The sequence below is a fragment of the Homalodisca vitripennis genome, chromosome X (genome assembly GCF_021130785.1).
Source record: "Homalodisca vitripennis isolate AUS2020 chromosome X, UT_GWSS_2.1, whole genome shotgun sequence".
Classification (NCBI taxonomy): Eukaryota; Metazoa; Arthropoda; class Insecta; order Hemiptera; family Cicadellidae; genus Homalodisca; species Homalodisca vitripennis.
This window is the reverse complement of record NC_060215.1, coordinates 137,397,931-137,416,903: the sequence shown is the minus strand read 5'-3', so window position 1 is coordinate 137,416,903 and position 18,973 is coordinate 137,397,931. Positions and strand designations below refer to the sequence as shown.

Below are 18,973 nucleotides of genomic sequence, written 5' to 3'. Positions count from 1 at the left end.
TTAAAAGTTTATCACACATTGCACTTATTTGTGTATTGAATTAGGTTAGCTACATTTGTACAGATAGACAGTTCTAGATAGTTCGGCCTATCAAAGGTCCGGGAGTGACAATTTGTTTGGCCTAGAAGTCGGGTTTTGGTGCCTCCAGTTCAAGTGCCTATTAACTGTAATTACAGCACGGTCTAATTAGACACACGCCGGTAGCAGAGCACGGTGTGGACCGGCGTGGTGGAACGCAGAAATGGTCGATCTTCTTCACTTCACCTCGCCATGCTCGCCAACCCTGTTCCTTTCGTGGAGAAACTCCTAGTACACATATATACTAGACTATAGTTTACTATTTTCTCTCCGTCCTTTCGATACAATTTAATTAGATTTTCCTAATATTATAACCGACAGTTCTTGTGCCACAAGCAACAATGCAACAACCGTACAATTAAAACCTTCCCTTGTTCAGCAAACGGCTTCCATACAAGAGTAAATATTTTAAGATTAAGTATAGTTGTCAAAAAAACTAATTTATGTACAACTTCAGAGATGTAAGGGAACCGGTTGCATCCACTGAGCCCTTTAGCGAGGAAGACATTTGATATAATACAAAGAAAACTATAGCTTGAAAAACAGTACCGATGAAATGAATACCACAACTCCAAAGTTGCTTTGGACATAATATATTGGGACGATTCACTAAATTGATCAAGTTGCCACCCTTTTGAAGACATCTAAACTCATTAAAAGTTTCGTAAAGGGAAATTCTTTCATCAAAAGCCGTTAGATTGCAATCTTATCTCTTTCAGATACAGCAGTTCATATTAATCTGCAACAAGTGTACCTATCCTGTCCCACCACAATCATATGGGGCTGAGAATGTTAAATATTCTAATATTCAGCAATGTTTTAGAAAATTACCGTGAAAGACTATCGCACTCTCTGGAAAATAAAAACATTTTATGGCTTAAACAATTTGTTAAAAATCCATTGTAGATGGATTAAAAAAGCAGTAACACCGGTTTAAAACCATTTCTTGACCTTTCCAAAGCTTTCAAATGAGTGTACAATTAGAGATGTTTGCACCAGTTATAGAAATGGGTTTAAAAACTAAAATTGCATATGGTGTCTCTTATGGTTCTATCCTTGGACCCATTCTTTTTCTGATTTATTTATGCATATAGAATTCCTCTATTCGCGATACAAAGTTAATTCGATATGTGGATGAGACCATTCTGTGCTTTAAATTAAGTGAACAATTGTATAACTATACCAAAAAGTGAGCCTTTCCCGTTTTTTTTTACATTCGTTCACTTACATTTTAAACATTCAGTATGCTAAATAACGTAAGACTTATTTGGTTCACTTTAGCAAACTGTGGACAGTTATGTATTTCTCTTAATACCTAATTCATGTTCAAAATATTGATGAGATTTTTGTGATCGAATGTATGTGTGAAAGGAAAATTTACACAAACGCATATAATATTATTGTTATGAGTTTCTTGTGTATGGAAGGGAAGCTTGTGCCTTTGGGAGGAAGTGTCGCTGAACCAAGTGGGTGGTTATTCTGCGACACGAATCCGTCTGAGAGAAGGCCAAGGCCCTAGCACGGAAAGGTCATACTAAAGGGAACACTTGCAATTGTTAGAAATAAATTTAATTTATTTAGTTCTCCATATGGCTCAAAATATTAATATGGTTTATTTAAAGGAAGACTTTACTGGATTTTTAATCATTTTTTACTTAGATTGCTGATTAAAACGTTGAATATTTGTATGTTAATTTTGTTATTTTAGTTTTAAAATGTTCTAATTCTTCGAGATGCCATTTTACGTGTAAAAATTCGGCAAATTCGGTCTGTTTTTGTCATGGCAATTTGTAAACACTCAAAAGAAGACAATAGTTTTCCGAAAATCATGATATAATTGTGAGGTCCCAATCGAGTATTTGAACCAAAAACATACTTCGTTTTTTATAAAATCGCAACGCGTTACAATATGTTTATGGGGTAAGAATATCGGAAATTTATTTTATTTTTAATTTCGTTCGTGAGAAAGTATTAGCCAGTAAGTTAATTATTTTGTTTTGTTTTAGGTGAGTATGGTGTTTGCTCAAACAAGTCTATTTGGAGTGGTAAGAATATTTTGTTTATTATTTCTTATAGTGATGCATTTTATTTTATGTTTTATCCTTAACTAAATTGACTAAACTAAATAAACTGATGTTTTATTTCTGTTTGAATAACTAAAACTATATATCGTCTTTTGGTGGATATTAAAAATCACATCCTTACATTTTTTTTCTGAAGCGTGTTCTCTGAAATGGGGTTCGGAAAATTTTATTGAACCGTCTTTCAGTATTAACACTGTTTATTTGTTAAAAATGTATTGTTTGCATTTTATCACCGACGTTGAGTTAAAACCTCCTGCAAATTATTAGTATTGACATTTGTATAAGTTTTTACTTTACATGTATAAAGTAAAAATACATATATATATATATATATATATATATATATATATATATATATGTTTACTGAGTAACTATTTGCCTAAGAAGCATAAATTGTACATTATGGTGTACATTCAATTTAATTACCATAAATATTAAACTTAAAGTAGTACAAAAAGCAACCTAAGGCGTTTAGCCTAATTGATTTAAAAGTATCTACAATAAACAACAGTGTACATGAATATTTCATGTACGTATTATATAATATTAAAGGTAGTATAAATATGAATACTGTATACAATTAATAGAATGGTATGTAACTTAAGGAAATAATACTTATTCAATACTTTATTTAATTTGTATTAAATTCAAAAATAATATTATAAATTTTGGTGAATCGTGCTACCATAACAGTTTTATCCATACACATTTCAATTACATCCAGATTAAAAACTGGTAAAATTTAAGATTTTTACAGCTCTTCAAATAAAATTTCACAAATTACTTAATATATTTACTGTGCGAGATACAAAGACTTTCCTTATAACCAAAACCTTTAAAACTGGTTTCAATATTGTGTTATTGGATATCAATAGTTTGACGAAAATGAAAATGGTATATTTTTATTCATTGTTCGTAACAATAGGTTATTGGTCTAGTGCACTTTTACCGTTGAACAAAATTGGTACTTGGCTCTAACTGCCCGATAACGTCCGGCAGTTTTCAAGTCTATTGTTTTGAGGATACTGGATATTGCGTTTTCAAACTGAGGTATTTTTGTAGGATTTACTAAAGCCTATACACTTTATATTTAACAACCTCTGTTTAGGAGTTCACTTAACCGGCTCGTACATCTTCTGATGGGACTAAGAGCTATTTATATTTCAGTGTTAACTTAATAACGAAGTAATTACTTGAAACAATAGACTTCGGTTTTCTTACACTAGCAGTGTAGTGCTAACAAATTAATAAAGGCTTTATCAAAAGCGCGTTTTGTCCAACAGTTGTTGTAGATGAATTACTTTGCTCTTATGCTAAAAACACAAGTGTTAGTAAAATTTAAGATGGTACAACAGATTTTGGGTTTGGAAATGTGTTTTATGTTAAAGTCATAGACTTTAAGTTAACTTCCAAGAATATATTTAAGGACGTAAATCACACCATGTGGGTATTTAAAGTGTAAAATGTAGGCGATTTTCTAATTGCACAAATAATGGCTGAATATAAAAATATGACAATTTTACAGTATATACATAACTTATTTAATTCTCAAAGAAATTATTTTTATACAGATGAAATATATTACTCCGCTTGATACATATTGCCTAAATTATGTAATGTAAATGCTTGTAAATTCACATGGAGTCATTAGTAAAATTATGTAGTACTTTTTCTTTATTCGAAAAAGTCTTCTTAAATGGCTGCGAAATTAACATAAAGCACCAGTTCCGACTATGCTTTATTTACAATCAAAAAATGTCAAATGTTTCTTTAGTCTATGGTTCTTAATACACCTGCAGTGGGTAATTTTAGAACACGTCGTAACTAAAAAGCTATAAATAAATCACAACTACCTAAAAAGGTCCTTTCATGTAACTGAAATTGTTGAAGCCTGAAAGGAAATAAATAGCACCTAGCTACCTCTGAAATTTTAAAATAAGTATAATCATAACTTAGTTATGGGCTGGAGCTAAATTCAAATCTAGCTTATTGGCGTTAAAATACTGGTATTTGAAGTTAACCAACTTAGATCGAACAACCTCTTCAAGTCATTTAAACATTCATCTATGGAAGAGTCGTTATAGTCCTGTTCACAGTTAGCAGGTTTCTTAGTCTTCCCTCTTTGTAGTCACGACTCAAGATTGTGTAAAAGATGCCTTGTACATGTAATTTAAATGAAAAACATAGAGAAACGTTGTATAATATATCTGTCGTATATGATCTGGGTACTTTCCTCTGTCCTAAAATTACAAAACTCATCCAGTTGTTAATAAAGAAAATCCTTGTTCAATAAATAACTACCTGCCTGTCTCTATTTTTCCATCCTGAGAAAAATAATCAAAAATAATTATTTTTAATGAATGTTAATTTTTTGAACTAACACAACCAGCATTCAGAATTTGGTTCCAGATGGATGAAATAGATACCAAATCCATCTAAACCAAATATCTCATCCGTCGTGTGGTTTGGTGGACGATTTTGTAAATCACTATTTTGAATCTTGTCGATATGGTTGTAGAGAGGATAGAAGATCATAATCTGAAACTTGTTTTTTTGATCTTTTAAAGTATTTGACTGCGTCGATCACAAAGCATTCATTGGCAAAATAAATCTTAGGGCAACCGAGGCGTCCCACTTTTATGGATTAGTTAGTTTATATGCCATATAACTCAAGTCATTTGAAATTAATTTTTAAAACTTATACTGCTATACTGAGCTGCTGTGTCCCTCAGAGATACAACTCGTTCTAATTATTTTCCGTCAGGAAAGTTCAGACTCAAGAATCGATCAGTAATGTTTTAATCAACATAATTGGTATATCAATTCAATGACAGTGAATAAACGCTGCTGCACGAAAGCTCGTACACACAACGATTCTCGGTACTACTATATTTTGAGCTACAGACAATATTTGGAGTTTGCTGCTCTTAACAATTGTGTCCAACATTTCAGTAATCTCAATCTTGAGATAACTCGTCGCAATTAAGTGTTCTGAATTCTTCCCTATGTCCATTGTTGTTGAGAGTCCTGTTGCTGAAGGTCCTGCCGTTATCTTGGCAAACTTCCTATTGGAATATGTCTACTCTTCAAAGTATCTTGTAATACATCTTAACCGAAGGTTGACATGGTTATTACATTGATCATGATTGTGCCAAATTGTCCTCAGGAATGTCTTAAAGTATTTGGAATATTGGCCGAGTGAATACAGATTACAGCGTAATATTGCTAAAATTTATACCCAAATTTCCCGTTGAATCGTATTTGGGAACCTGTGCACAAGAGCAACTAATAAAAGCAACCAGCGATATCACAAAATTGCATTTCAGAGCGTGTAGAACGGTTTTAAAATATTGCCAACTGATAACTTTGTCATGTCTCTACCCCTTAGAAAACCTTATTTTGAATATAAATGTGCCTTGATCAGAGGGCGATATATAATGAATGTGAAATAAGAGGCATAGATAACCGGCGGTCGGGTATGCACAGAATGGCGGTTTATGAACGTTGGCCTTAACTATAGACATGTGTTCGTAATAGAAACAGATCGTCAAACTCAATTATACAATGCCTCAACGCCCAAGGTCACAAACTTTTTACATCGTTGACAAGTTTCTTGCACTTAAGTGGGAGACGCAATGAGAAAACTTCAACTGTTGAAATGAATTGTAATTTGTGGGGAATGAATTCCTCGTAAAATTCATGTAGCCGTAATTGAAGAATAAGGCAATTGATATATTATAAAAAATTCGTGTGTTCAAATATTATTTTCTTCTTTAGTTTGGTTTTGTAACTACGATAATAAAACAAGTATATTAAGACATGTACATTATAGTTATATTAATTATAGTATACTTAAGAAAGTTTAAACGCTCGTGGACTTTTCCTTTAAGCTCTTTACTGACCAGAACAATTATATTTCTCATGCAGACATTTCATTTTCTTGTTGATTAAATCTTTTCTTTCATTTCAATTCTTGTACTTTCCTTGGTTTTTCTCAGAAATAGTTGGATGACACAGAGTTCACCGGTTCCAATTAAATAACTTTAGTTCCCGAGCAATACCTATTTTACCAAACAAGGATAACCCTTATAACCAATCATCTGCAATATTCTAGGGATAAAATTTAAAACAAGTAATAACAATACAGCAGTGTTCGATGTCTTAGAAAACTTTAGGTGTAACAGAGAAAGAAACTTGAATCAAATAATATGGTTTTATCAAAACAATAAAATTACCATTGTTCAACAATTCACATTGTTCACATATGTCGTTCCTATATAAAACATTTAGAAGTAATTAGTTACATTGGCCTTTGTGCGCGTTTGTTAGTTCACGGATATTAGTACACAATAAAAGTACTTTGGCTTTCATTTTCCAATTACTGTAATTGTTATAATACAGGTTATACAATATTGTCCCTTAGTAGTTTTTAACCTTATTACAAAGAAAAATAAAACTCAGAGATTAATTCAATGCTGTGGGACATACTTTGTGGTTTGTTCAATCTTCTCCTCAAAATGTTCCTTTGAAGAGGAGTTTCCCAAATTAAAAATTTCAAATGGAACTCATCCTTCTGATATATCTTGAAAGACAATTGTGTAAATTATGTTTACTAACGAAATATGTTTAATTAAATTAAGTCGTGAGAGCTAAATAAATATTCAAGAAGAGGAATTTACTCGTCAATTGGTAAGGGCAATAAGGCATATTCTATTATCTAAATTTTAACTTCAAAAGAAAGACGCAAGACAAATATATTTTTGGAGTTACGGATCCTAAATGTAGGTTTGCCTTGTATTTTGAGCATTTCCTACTCGCTTTTAATGTAATTTTGTTGGTTCTACTGAATGTTAGTTAGGGCTTAGTGTAGAATCAACAGTGAACATTTCAAAAATGACATGCATCTTCAGTAATCGAAAGAAGAGACGAGATGGTCACTGAAGTGTACACGGCATCGTATGACGCGCCATCTTGATGAAGTCTATTTACGTATATGGGAACACTTGTTAAAGTCGATCTAAGATTTTAAAATGCTGCACCTCTACTCAGTAGTACTACTTGAGTAGAGATGGAGGTGATCGATTGTAGAGCGATTTGCGGTTCAATCCGAACGATAGTGAGCTAGAAAAAGTTCCACACTGGGGAGAAGAGTAGGACCTTATGACTGCAGCAACTCTACCCGAGTTAAGCCTCAGTAGAGATGGCGATGATCGATTGTCGAGTGATTTGCTGCTCAATCAGGAAAATAGTGAGGTTGAGGAAGGTTCACACTGGGAAGAGGAGTAGGACCTTAGGACTGCAGCGCTTCTACCCGAGTTAAGCCTCAGTAGAGATGGCGATGATCGATTGTCGAGCGATTTGCGGTTCAATCCGGACGATAGTGAGCCAGAGAAAGGTCCACACTGGGGAGAGGAGTAGGACCAGAATTAGCACAAGTATATAGGTGGGTGAGGGGGTCTGAGACAAAACTAAAAATAACCGTATCTAAGTCTGATCCCGGGCTAGAGGAGCGCAAGGCGCGGGGCGCGGGGCGCGGAACTGGCACACGCCGTGCGAGAGGCTTACGCGGCTTTTGCTCCACAATAGCTTCGATTGCACTTGGAACGGCTAATTGTTCCTAAAATAAAACTGCGTACCGCCACCCAGTAGAAGTTACTTTTTATCACTTCGTTTAGCATACTCCAAACTGTAACTTTGTATCGCTTTAACTTTCAGTGCAAGAGTGTTATTTTGCCTGTCCAGCCTGAACATTTTACAATAACACGAAGCTATTACCCTCAATTTGATATTTCCTCAGTGTATATCCGGCGAGACCGAGTGAGTGACTGCGCTAGTCCGGTGCCATCTACTACAGTGTTTATTGTAAACAAGCTCTCCCTCCATCTTGTTCTCATAATATCCCACTGTGAAGTTCTCTGCAGAGGTGTGGCGGGGGTGGGGAGTAATATTATTGTCTGCTATGAGCGAATACCCTAGACCTTCTTCTGGTGACCGCACTGTTACGGTACATTGGGGTAAGTCATAAAATCGAAACGATAAAATCGCAACGTAAAGTAAACATGAAAAAGAATTATGTTTTAGGACAAATTGAAACATTATGTAAATCCTTTTGTACTTTCCTTTGTTTCATTGAGATCTTTAACCAGAAACTACTTTTACGTATAATAATAAATAAAACTTATAATCAGTTAAACTATGTAAATGCTACAAGTAATCATTTTTCATTATTTAAATAATTCACTTGTAATTCACGTACTCAAATGATACATGATTGCAAAGCGTGGTTACCATCACTTTTATTACTGCTATTGGCTATACACCTTAAATTGACACCACGTGCCCAACTATTGCTCTAACAATTCTGAGAAGGCTCTTGACAACTTTCTACTTGTACAACCAAGTTGAGACCACTCACGCAAATAACTGGGTTAACCTTCTCTGACAACCTTTCTAAACGGACTTAGATAGGCTGTAATAACCATTTGCTTATATACTGAGGTCAGAAGGTCGGTCAATCTTGACCTTTGTCTCTTTTCTATTTGTGGCTGTATACTTTAAGTTGAGACCGCTTGTCCAAATGCCGAACGAGACCACAAGTGTATACATCTTCCCTCATATTTCTAAAACTTGTGCCCTGTTAGGGTGTCTGAGAAAGCGCTCTTAGCTAGAACGTCAGAGTCTGTCCAGAGATGTTGTGAGCAGCAATGAGAGGGACTAGGTAGTTGACGAATCGGCGTCAAACTGGTGTTAGAACATTTGGTAGGTTCTGTCAAATTTTATCCAGAGACCATCCTTTTAACTGATATTTTAAATACACTACTCAACATTCGAACTGAAGTACCATAATTTCAGCAGTTTTTCTCTGTCGCGCTGCTGAAAAATCAATTTTTCAATTTCGGAAATATATTTGACCCAAATGTTCCTACTATTATTCGTAAATGAGTTATTTCTTCATCAATTGATCATTCTTCAATAACAGTAACAAGAATATTTTTTTCACGTCAAGGTCATTCCCCTGGTGGAATCAACAATGTGACTTTTGGGGGGGGGGGGGTGTCTTTGAGCACGACAGGGTTAATGCCTTGGCAACCTGGGCTCGGCATCCAGCATGACGGGGCCTCAAATGTTTTTTGGAATTCCTACTTTGAAGTCTTTAGAGCTGTCTCGAAGGTACATGAGAGAAGGTGGAGACTGCATCCGAGTCATACGATGAGTAGGTTAGTTCTGCAGTCGCCTTTATCTGGGTATCTAATCTGGGCATCTCATTTTCTCTCCTTAAGGACTTTGAAGTCTTTAGAGCTGTCTCGAAGTGGGTTCACACAGTACATGAGAGAAGATGGAGACTGCATCCCAGTCATACGATGAGTAGGTTAGTTCTGCAGTCGCCTTTCTCTGGGTATCTAATCTGGGCATCTCATTTTCTCTCCTTAAGGACTTTGGAGTCTTTAGAGCTGTCTCGAAGTGGGCTCACACAGTACATGAGAGAAGGTGGAGACTGCATCCCAGTCATACGATGAGTAGGTTAGTTCTGCAGTCGCCTTTCTCTGGGCATCTAAACTGGGCATCTCATTTTCTCTCCTTAAGGACTTTGAAGTCTTTAGAGCTGTCTCGAAGTGAGTTCACACAGTACATGAGAGAAGGTGGAGACTGCATCCCAGTCATACGATGAGTAGGTTATTTCTGCAGTCGCCTTTCTCTGGGTATCTAATCTGGGCATCTCATTTTCTCTCCTTAAGGACTTTGAAGTCTTTAGAGCTGTCTCGAAGTGGGTTCACACAGTACATGAGACAAGGTGGAGACTGAATCCCAGTCATACGATGAGTAGGTTATTTCTGCAGTCGCCTTTCTCTGGTTATCTAATCTGGCCATCTCATTTTCTCTCCTTAAGTAGATAGGTGTATTAACAAGTCAAGGGTCTGATTACTGAATATTTGTAGATTCCGCTATAAAAGTATACGTGCCACGTTAGGTTTTTAATCGCCCACAACCACAATTTTTTCAACAATATGGCTAGAGTAAGTTTCTTCCGACAGGCCAAAACTACAAGACACATTTTGCCAAATTTCGCAAACGGAAATAATAAGGAAAACCCTCTTTGCCTACAAACATTTTAACCCTGACCAGGAAACATTACGTGCATGTGTAACTACAGAAAATATTTTCATTTCACACTGAGAGTTTCAGTCAGTCCAGTAATCTAGAACTTCATCGAGGAATATAACGGTGTCACGACTGTACAATGTACAAGCAAGATACAAAGTTTCGTTTTGTATTATGGATGTCCGTAATTAAATCCCATTAGCAGAATTTATTCTACAGCATGACTGTGCAGAACGACCTGGTTACCAGCCTTCTGTTCAGAACCATCATCTGATATAATTCATTACTCTATGGTCATCAGGTTCTTTCCCTTTTCCCTTTTTCTTCACGTTTCCGGTATGGATATATACCGCGTGTCCCATTAATGACTATCGAACAGCGATAGATGGTGTGCTAGTAGGATGTATTAGGTGAGCATGGAACATGCTGTAAATGTGTACCAAAGTAATAGCTACAAATTTGAAAATAAAATATGGATTATACAATTCCTGTTATGACATTTGTCTAGAAAATAACAGGAGGGTTAAAATTTAACAACTTATATTTTAACCACTTAATAAACCTATTTATGTTTTTCAAAATACAACGCCCACGCATGGCGCGAGTAATATAAAATAAAAATGAAAAGTTCTCTTTTGTATATTTAACGTGATCAAAAAATAGAAAACTCTAGAAAAAAAATTAATACTACTAAAATGCCAATTGTAGACTAAAAGAAATGAAACTACAAAATAACAAATATAACTTTTTAAGATGACCGTAACTTTGAATCTTTAACTAAAATTGTGCTTAACTAAAACTTTTAATTAATGAAAATACTTAAAATTTCTTTAAATACTGATATTTCAATGTTTTTTTAAATATTTTTAGCTTTTTTTATTTAAAATGGACTCCGAATTCCATATTAGTGTTTAAATAATAACATTCTACACACCTAGTTGCTATAAAATGATTTTGAACGTATTGGGCTAGTTAGGTTACATGTTAAGATGTCACATTTTTTAATCTCTTATGGATGTATCGAGTATTTTACTATTTTCTACTTACAATCATGGTTACACATTCAGCCAAATCCAATGGAATGACATACACCATTATCGAACTCAGTGTTACACATATAGAAATGAAGCTTCTATAGGCCAGTTAGTTTTCGAGATACTGTGAGGACAGACAGACATATAGATAGGTTGATAGAAATGAATTTTACAGAACCCACAAGTTACAGATGTCACTAAAGCTCAGCCAATAAGTTTTTCACTTTAAATAAAAACCTAATTATGAGAATTCCTTTTGACTTCCTACTCTCAGTGAAAGGAGTCTACAGCTTGGGTAAAATATAACAACCGATGGAATGGTAGACATGATTCTCCGATGAAGTCCATTTTTATAATAAAAGAATATTATATCACGGAAATAAGAAATGTTACAGGCTTCATGATTTGGAATTGCGTGAATTATCCTCGGCATTTTTTGTATTGTCTCAGGCTCAAGAGTACATAACTAGGACGAAAATAAAACAACGTTAAATTTTTGTGTGTAAAATCGTTTGTTTATCCTTAAATCTGTAACATTCCTATACTTCATGACTTATTGTGCATGCATGGTGAGTTTTGATACCAACAGGTAACACACACACATATATACAATTTGTATGTATTAATTAATTACGATTTTTACACCATTCATTAGCTGGAGTAATAACATAGAAACATAGCTTTATACAATACTGAAGTAATCTTTGTTCTTTAATAAAAGTATATAGCTACCAATAGAAACCACTATAAACAAAAACTATATTCAAAATGATAACAAAATGCATAATCTATTAAAATAACATATTTGATATGGACGTATTTGATAAGGAAGGGATGCACTGCTTGTGTTTGCCAAAGGGCTTAGACAATGTTAGTTACTCAACCGGAAACTCGCCAACTATACAAACTTAAGTGACTATTTACAAACACATTACCACTTGTGCCGTTCACCACTTAAGATATTTAAGAACTATCACTCCATATTTACAAATACTCGTGATTAAAGGCGACCATCACAATTGGTTAATTTTGAGAGACTGTGGACGTATTGTTTTTCGTTTCTTCGAATTTGACCATAAAGTAAACTAAAACAAGTAATACTTACACTACCAAATTTAAATTGTTATAAAGTTATCAGCAGGTTATAGTATACAAATTGTGTAACAATACGTTTCGAGGATTGACACCCACCTACCTTCTTCTTCAGTTATAAATACTTGTCACAGATTGTATACCTAAGGAAGAAGGTAGATTTCAAATTTCGAAACGTAGTATTACACACTTTGTAACATATAACTACGGCAATTCTCTGAGATCTCATTTTCCTTTCAAACCATCCATCACCAATAACAAACTTTAGCAATAGTTATATGAGCTTGAACAAGAGCCCCTGTCCCGTTTGGTTGTTTTATAATACAAAATTGTATCATCTGAAGACAGGAAAAATAGAACAAATGTAATTATTCCACGAACACTTGTATGCCTTCTAATTAAAATTTAGGGGCATTTCATATCCAGGACTAAAGAAAACTAGTTGAATAAAAGTATACGAATATTTTACAATATTTTTAGAGAAGATTTAGAGGTCATGACTAGAGTTTTTCTAATGAATTCAAATTTTATAAACAATACTTGATATAAAAAAGAATTATTTAATTAAATTAATTTGGAATACAAACTTGGAATTCCTTAAGACATGACACAAACAAGTCCTCCCCTGTGTCTGTAACTCATATAACTATATATGAGTTATATAGTTATATGTAGATATACTGTAAGATTCACATTTGTTCAACTGTCGTTTTTACTTAATTATACAGCATAATTATATATAGGCCAATTTCTATATTAAAGAGAAGTTTTCCTGAAGAGCTGTGGCCTGGAAATTAATGAAAATCCTACCAAAACGGACTGCTCCATTTTAATATAAAATAGCTAGAACTATGTATGCACAACTCTAATATTATTACAAATTTTAATGTTAGGGTTTTATATCATGCCCAACATCAGCCTAGGTTTAAAAGGCAATAGAAACTTCCCATTGCGCTTAGTTTTAAAAGGATTTTTACACTTGCTTCCGGAATGACAGGATATTCAGAATGGGAAAAGTAAGGAGGGTATGGGCTACCTCCTGTCGAAATTGCGTGTTATATCGAAATGATAGAGGTAACGATAACGATCTCAGTCATGTCACCTTTTTAGCAAGGGAGGCAGCTCAGTTTCAGCTTATACCTTTAAAACGTGCAGGGAAGACTATACTCCCTTCTGTTTAGGCTGGCAACAAAATTAACACTAAGGGAGCCACACATCTTCCAATAGTAATTCTCAGCAGTTGTAGTCCTACAGTTCAACCCTTGCCCTAATATCTTGACATTTGTGGTTAGTGACGTGCCACCCCTGGACATCCATCGGGTTACCCAGATTGATTAGCTGTACCTAGTGTATGCCCTACTGGAAGGTATAAACAAGCCAGAAGTGAACTCTCCTGTGGTAACCACCTTGTTAGTCAACGATTGTTGCTACAGTTAGAGCCACTTGAGATATAACACGTTCACTATCGCACTTTGCAGCAATTTACAGTGTTTCTTGGTGGGACTTTTAAGAACGTTATTGATTTTGTACGGCCGCAGACCACTTAGATAAGTGCGGCTAACAGCTCTAGTGTGTTATCACCAACTTAAGTGACATAACTCCCACTGCGGTTCCTCCTTGCTCTCCTCACCTGGTCATGGTAAGATGTAGTAAGGCTGGATATGTACATTGCGAATGTTTATTTACTTGTAAAGATCTTTAGTACATTACACAAATTGGATAGTGAAATGTTGTGCAAATTGTCAAGTTTTTGTGTAATTTGCTAATTGTAATAACTTTGGACTAGTTGCTACAGAGCGGCTAGAAAACTTAACACGCAAATTGTGAATTACTTAGCAACTTTCATATTCTATCAAACTAATTAATTGCCCATATAAAAGCAAAGCAGCATAACACTACTGATGAAGTATTAATTTCGCCATGCCAGTTCTTTTTAATGATTATTAATTATTAAGAAACTACTTTTAGCCCAACCGTCTCTCTAAAGTATCGCTCGTTAAAAAAGTTCTTCAACTCCTTGCAGGCCATCCCCTTGACATGTCACAAAAGTGGTAGTTACTTCAAAAAGTAGATTTATAGGTACAGTAGTGATGTACCAAGTTTTATTGCTTTACCTGTAATCGTTCGGGAGTTACGAAGCCAGTGCGGGATTCTTTTACACCCTGTATAAGTTGTAACGTTGTTCTAATGTGACTGAATTCAATATGGCCGCCATTACAACCTTAGCTCCTTGATGACGTCTGAAACATCAAAGCGGTGGTGACGTATCTCTAGATTTCAATTTTCCGACACGATTTGAATAGCAATATTGAGTACTAATAAACTTGGTATTCTTGGTAATTTATACTTATGAGGGATCCACTGTTTGCACAAATAATAACAGACGTTTATTCATTTATTGAAACAACCGTAAATTCTATTTGTTACATATTAACACATTAAATTTGGTAATCAAGATGGTTTAGTAAGAATAGGAACATAAGTACAATACTGACAAAATAAAAAATAATATTTTTATAAATCCGATGTGGGCTTAATAATTGTAATACTAATCAAGTTTAGTTAACAGTAGTAAAATCAAAACAATATAAAAAATTATGTAACAATGGTATAATATGCAACAGGCAACTAAATAATAAGTAAACAAATTAATATGCATAATAAGAATATAAAATAAAAATCAACTTATGGAAATGATTCTTATAAAAATACATAATAAAGTGTTTAAGTTATATGTATTAAGACAAATAAATAATAAACTTAACAGTATAATAAGATGAGTTTCTGGTTTCCTCAGACCATAGTGAAGGAAGAAGGCCAGATTGCAAATTCAGCAATCAGTTCGGACAATCACTCAGGACTTGAAGTACAGCTGATTTCTTGGATTGCCGGAGGGATGAATTATACCAGTCCACAGAGATAGACGATTTTATACTTGCTGTTCATAGTTCATATTTAGATTCATAACAAGTGGAGTTTTGAGTTCTGTTGAACATCTCAGCGTAATGGGGGAACACGGAAGAACCCATTTTGATTCTTGCAAGCAGCTTGGAACACTGCAGTACGCCATTAACAGCTTAAAAAGAAACACTCACTCATTGGCAATCACTTTGAGCTTCAAAATTCAAATTGGAAATAAACATTTGGATAAAAGCAGATTTCTACTCTTATCCTGGACAAACACCAACCAATCGCAAAAGCTTTTTTTGCCCTTTGTCCAAAAAACCCCCTTAGCCTGTTGATACAACCACACTATAGCAGAAACCCCTAACAGGGGAGGCTCATAGGTACGTTGTAAAAGCTTAATTGTCCTAGTTCTAGAAAGGTGTGTTGGGACGTGAAATACCAGTCCCAAGCAGTTGTTAGCTCCGGGCGTTTCAGCAGTAATGTGACACTCCCAGCGGAGAGAATAAATCACGTACACTCCTAGACGTTTCCTTGTAGCACATCGTGTCACAAGACTATTTTTAATAGAGCAGGTCAATACGATTGGAGATTTCAATCTTTGGAAGGTTATGATTTTGCACTTCTTCGGATGCAGTTGAGAGTGCACCAATCCTCAATGCTGGCTAGGGGCCAACGGCGATCCTTCTGTAATATTATGCCGTAGTAAATCTTTATGTTGTCAAAAAGAAGGCACTCACATAGAAGACATCCCATGACGTCATTTATGAATAAGGTAAATAAAATTGGGCCCATGTGAGATCCTTGTGGTACGCCAGAAACTGGAAATAATACATTTGCCCGAGATCCACAGAATTGTACTCTCTTTATTATATTCTTTATTTATCTTGAAAACCAACTCACTAAACATAACACACAAACTAGCAAGTGGTCATGGCTGATTCTGAACAGATATAATTTAATAGAAAATTGAACCTTTACAAATATAGATATGCTACAATGCAGAGTGTGACTCAATTTCTTGGCTCCAACCGAGTGGTATTGTCCCGACGAACCAAGATATCGACCCCGCCAGAGTTCGCCAGTAAAAATAGGCATCTTCGGTGGCAAGAGGGATATTAATAATCGTAAGAAGTTTATTCTGATCCTAGCATTTCACTGATTTCATTGCAATAAGGGACATGTCATGTTATAGTTTGACGCGGCATCGAGTCGCTAGTAAACAATTTTCAATTTTTATCAATTTTGAATTTTGATGATTTTGAAAAGTACCAATCTCACAGTTAGGTCCTTGCAGTATCCAATTAAACCGATATTAACACATGATGAGATGAAAAGAGAAATTAAATAGCCAGTTATATTCTTTTTGTATTTCTGTAATAGTTTAGTTGGAGTTGTATTCCTGCTTTTAAACATAAACACTCGTCTTGTAATTATGAACTTCTTTGACGCAAAAACTATAGAAATATTCTAATTAGGCAAAATACTGGCATTTATAAGACATAGAAAACTATTTATTTTAATCATTAAACTCTATCATGTCTGAATCTGACATAATTTCATATACGTACCAAATGTTATGTTAGCAGGATGATGTGGAAAGTCATATTTTTAGTTTGGTTTAAATAAGCCACAATCATTATCAAACCAAAAGCCTTATACTTTTGTCAAATCGTCATTGCTTATATCCATTGAGTTAATTTTCCATTTTCCAGAACTCCTTTCAACCAGTGAAACCCGCTCCGATACAACTAGTGGGTAGATTGTTGAATGGGTGATTCTTGCTCATACGTTTGTGTGATAATTGGCAGAATTGAAAGGAGTTGAGTATGTACGATGACCTCATCGCATGTATGTGGTATCGCAGTAACTGGGTGAGTTAAAAGGGCTTAAATAAGTACCAAGTACCGTCGCTTTCATCTTTTCTCTCCTATTATTATCATATACCCTTCGTTTCCTTTCACATGCTGAAAATTGCAGAGACTGTACGTAGTAATTACAGCATGCGTTGAAATATTCAGTATTCTTTTATTGATTCAAACGTTTATACTGTCTACTATTTTTGAACTGATAGATAGAAGTACGAACGTCAAAGGAAATCTCTTAATATGAATTAACATTTACGAGTAATATTTTAAGAACGTCATATTTTATTTGTGATACATTTTAAAGAAAGTGTTTTTCCATGCTTCCTGGATGCAGAATGAGGTGAGTAAATATTCACAGCTTTGTCATTATCTCACGAACTTTGACATTTCCGAGAAACAATCTAAATATATGTACCATTCCATGTTTTGTATTTGTGAATTTTATACCTTTTACTTTTCAAGGATATGTTTTGTCGGAAAAAATGTTAAGTGCCGTATTTTAACTTGTGAAATGCACTATCAAAGTTAAATAAGAAACGTAAAAACTTAGTTTATAGGAAATAACGAGTTTGGAGATTAAGAAAACTGTACATAGAGTATGTATTAAGTATTCTATTAGACATTTGTTTAAATATATATCGCTTTTCTAAATAAGATTTTCACCCAACTTAACTTTAGAGTTAAAATTTACCAACAAATTCAGATATTTTCGAAGTAACATGAAATGTTTTCATAAAATCTTGTTGTTTTATTGAAGACGAACTAAATATCTCCAAAAGCTCAGATCTTCCCATTAGGGTTTAAAGGCACACACCTCTGATCCGCATTTGTATTTACTAAGTATTAGTTAATTTATAAAAGCTCAGACCTTCACCTCACTGAGCTTAAAATTTGAAATCACTAACAATTTAGGAATTAGTGAAACAAATGTCACAACACTCGCAGAAACATTCGTAGGTTGGCGATCACTGAGCAATAATTTATCTCTAAAATATTAGATATTTTTTAGTGAGTCGTTAAAACCTTGATATGAATATCACGTCACTTTGAACAAAACTTATTATGTGTAATTATGTTCGTTTACGTCGTGCTCACTAACAGTTTGTCTCTAAATGCTCTGAGCTTTAAAATAATTATTGAGTTCTCAGAAACTATTGAAACATGTTACCTCAGAGAGAGTTCTCAGTAAATTTGTTATTCAGAGTAAATGTAATTCCACTTTTAAAGATCCCATGGTGTAAACGGAAATAATAGTATTAAAATGGTATGATCGATGTCACTCCATCACGCTGTACTATATCAATTTGTAGTTTTGTTCACATCGATGGATATTGGGTACGGTATTATCGACTTTGCTGTCCTCTAAACCAATAGAGGTCTTCCATGAACGAAGAGGAACCTTGTAAATCCCAAATTTTAACTGTAAATCCCAAAACTTTTCTATCAAGAGAAATGGCACAGACGGATTGATGACGCGATATTAGGCAGGGACAGTCGAGTTCTTTATAATTAAACAAAATCCATAGAGAAATTAACTATTTCAAATCAAATTAGTTTTCTTGCTGCTACAATAGCACATTGTATAGCAAACGTCACGGATTTTAATCCAAAATTTCCTACATTCACATCACAAAATTCTCATTCATACATAAAATTTTGCAACTATGCACCTCTTATTCTTCGCCAATATAACTCACTTTTAACAGCAGAATCAGTAGTGTCATTTGGCGGTCTCCCAGTTAAATGCCAAAAACTCCCCTGTATTATAAAAGGCTTGTGACGCCAAAAGGTGTTTTAGACGCATTTTGAACTC

The 18,973-nt window shown here is 34.5% G+C and overlaps 1 protein-coding gene across 7 annotated transcripts in view; it reads left to right on the top strand.

Moving 5' to 3' along the window:
* Positions 1–18,973, top strand: part of LOC124369891 (plasma membrane calcium-transporting ATPase 2) — a 348,847-nt gene that overhangs the window by 65,210 nt on the left and 264,664 nt on the right. Inside the window, exon 2 of one of the 7 annotated variants that reach the window (XM_046828037.1) lies at positions 17,495–17,500. The exons of the other annotated variants lie outside the window; for them this stretch is intronic. The gene's annotated coding sequence lies outside the window, so the exon portion shown is untranslated. The remainder of the gene's footprint in view (positions 1–17,494; positions 17,501–18,973) is intronic. 7 annotated transcript variants of the gene reach the window in all.